Below are 3314 nucleotides of genomic sequence, written 5' to 3' on the forward strand. Positions count from 1 at the left end.
CGTTGCGGAAGAGAATATGCAGCGTAATCATCTCTCTTTTGTTCTTCGCCAATTTGGCTGCCGGATTGACTTGTGAAGATCAATTTTTTGTTGGTGACATATTCATATGTGTACGCATATGTATGTTTGTATGCTTGTGATTTATTTGTTCGGCAATGTATGCAAATATATGTACATATAAGTATATATGAATGTATGAACATGCAAGTCAATGCGCGCACATGCGTATACATACACTCATATGAGCATGTGCAGATACACAAGATAGGATAGAAGATGTATGCCTTTTAACATCGTATACTATACAAATAAAAATTTTTCTTACTAATAGAAATTAAAATAAAGAAAAATATTTATTTTTATAGTATACGATGTTAAAAGCAAAAAATTAAAAATTTATTCTGTCGGGATTCGAACCTGGGACCTGTGTTAGCATATTGACCTTCCAAGCGCTTACCACCAACATCACCATTGACAATTAGGTTGCGCTGACTTAAGTATGATGTGGTTATGAATGCAAGAAACATACGATGGTTCTAATAATTTTGTTTAAGTATAGAAATATACATACTTTGTAGAACATTTGCTTTCGCAATAAATTTATCACAGCAATACATATGCATAATATGTATATACATATACATAACATTGCTGTGATGCCCTGAGAAGTATAGTCTTAATAAATTTATTATTAATTTTTTGCTTACTAATAGAAATTAAATTTATCACAGCAATATTATGTATATGTATATTGCTGTGATAAATTTATTTTCTATTAGTAAGAAAAAAATATTTATTAGTATTGATTTCCAAAAGCACAGAAATGATTCTGTGAATTTATTCATTAAAATCGCCACTCAGAAGTCGTTTTATTCCTTGTAAGCGAGCGATTTTCTTAAATCTCACGCTCCCAGATAAAACCATATACCTCATCCTCGTGGGTCAATTTCAAAAACCACAGAAATGATTCTGTGTGATTCTGAAAGGCCAACGCAGAGTATTTCAATTAAAAGTCACACAAAATAGTTGAGAATTCGCAGAAAGGCAAACGAAAGAAAAAGAACTATAACTTCAATAATGCACAAGCATACAAACATACATATGCGCACACATATGAATATGTCACCAACCAAAAATTGAAACATTGTTCTACAAAAACAACAACAGCATAAGCGTGGCAACATTGTGTTGTGTTGTTGTGTCGGCCGAGCTGTGCCGAAAGAAACGAACAAACGATCGCCGATTGTCACCGCTTCGCTTGCTGCTCGCACATCTTCGCAGACAAGGTTGCGTTGCATTCATATGGATGAAGCGAGGTTGCGCAACTTTGCGTTACTTTTATATGGAAGGTTGCGCAACCAGAATCTATCGCAACCTTTTCCGGCGTCGTGTAAGAAGTATAACTTCAAAAAAAAATAAATTTCGTTGAGATTCGATCGTATGTTTCTTGCATGCATAACCAAATCATACTTAAGTCAGCGCAACCTAAGAGTCAATGGTGGTGTTGGTGGTAAGCGCTTGGAAAGTCAAGATGTTAACACAGGTCACAGGTTCGAATCTCAACAGAATTTATTTTTAATTTTTTGCTTTTTAACATCGTATACTATACTAATAAATATTTTTTTCTTACTAATGAAAATAAATGTATCACAGCAATACACATATACATAATATTTATATATATATACATAATATTGCTGTGATAAATTTAATTTCTATTAGTAAGAAAAATATTAATTTGTATAGTATACGATGTTAAAAACAAAAAATTAAAAATTTATTCTGTCCAGATTCGAACCTGGGACCTGTGTTAGCATCTTGACCTTCCAAGCGCTTACCATCAACACCACCATTGATAATTACATTGCGCTGACTTAAGGATGATTTGGTTTTATGAATGCAAGAAACATACGATGGGTTCTAATAATTTTGTTTAAGTATAGAATATACATACTTTGTAGAACATTTGCTTTCGCAATAAATTTATCACAGCAATATACATATACATAATATGTATATACATATACATAACATTGTTATGATGCCCTGAGAAGTATAGTCTTAACAAATTTATTTTTAATTTTTTGCTTACTAATAGAAATTAAATTTATCACAGCAATATTATGTATATGTTTATGTATATTGCTGTGATAAATTTATTTTCTATTAGTAAGAAAAAAATATTTATTAGTATAGATTTCCAAAAGCACAGAAATGATTCTGTGAATTTATTCATTAAAATCGCCACTCAGAAGTCGTTTTATCCCTTGTAAGCGAGCGATTTTCTTAAATCTCACGCTCCCAGATAAAACCATATACCTCGTCCTCGTGGGTCAGTTTCAAAAACCACAGAAATGATTCTGAGTGATTCTGAAAGGCCAACGCAGAGTATTTTAACCAAAACATACGTAAAATAGTTGAGAATTCGCAGAAATGAAAGACAAACGGAAGAAAAAGAAGTATAACTTCAATAATGTACAAGCATACAAACATACATATGCGCACACATGTGAATATGTCAACAACCAAAAATTGAAACATTGTTCTACAAAAACAACAACAGCATAAGCATGGAACATTGTGTTGTGTTGTTGTGTCGGCCGAGCTGTGCCGAAAGAAACGAACAAACGATCGCCGATTGTCACCGCTTCGCTTGCTGCTCGCACATCTTCGCAGACAAGGTTGCGTTACATTCATATGGATGGAGCGAGGTTGCGCAACTTTGCGTTACTTTTATATGGAAGGTTGCGCAACCAGAATCTATCGCAACCTTTTCCGGCGTCGTATAAGAAGTATAACTTCAATAATTGGTTTGGTACGTTTTTTAACAAAACCGCTACCGTCTCTTAGTGCAATGGGTACCCCAATATCTGGTACGTTATTATCTTCCCTCTCTTCTTCATGATCACTGTCTTGCACTATTCTATTGGATTTCACAAATTTAAACATAGATGGAAAATCTGCTAAGCAAACAGTTTCTAACTGATCGGGCCGCTGCACATAACGGTCTAAAATACCAACAATAAATATTTCAGTAGAATCTGAAGGAAGGTTCTGAAGTTCCGACCTAGGTTTTACCATTCGAACACGTTCCTCTGGTCGTGAGGTATTTATAAATATTTCTCCATTACTAGCTTCCGAAAGATGAAGCCCAGAGCAGCAATAAACAGCTTCTTGTGCAGATATTTCCGTGCCGGATATAAATTTATGACCTATATGTTAAAGTTTTTGCTTTATTGTATAATTTCCGACATTTACTTCTGATATAGCTTCATTTAAGAGCCTAGAAATTCCTCTGTTCGATTTGTTAATAT

At 33.8% G+C, this 3314-nt stretch overlaps 2 pseudogenes; both read right to left on the bottom strand.

Annotated features, from left to right (window-relative positions):
• Nucleotides 1-852: 852 nt before the first annotated feature.
• Nucleotides 853-982, bottom strand: LOC125777931 (small nucleolar RNA U3; annotated as a pseudogene).
• Nucleotides 983-2243: 1261 nt separating this feature from the next.
• Nucleotides 2244-2373, bottom strand: LOC125777917 (small nucleolar RNA U3; annotated as a pseudogene).
• Nucleotides 2374-3314: the final 941 nt, after the last annotated feature.

The sequence above is a fragment of the Bactrocera dorsalis genome, chromosome 3 (assembly GCF_023373825.1).
Source record: "Bactrocera dorsalis isolate Fly_Bdor chromosome 3, ASM2337382v1, whole genome shotgun sequence".
In the NCBI taxonomy this organism is placed as follows: domain Eukaryota; kingdom Metazoa; phylum Arthropoda; class Insecta; order Diptera; family Tephritidae; genus Bactrocera; species Bactrocera dorsalis.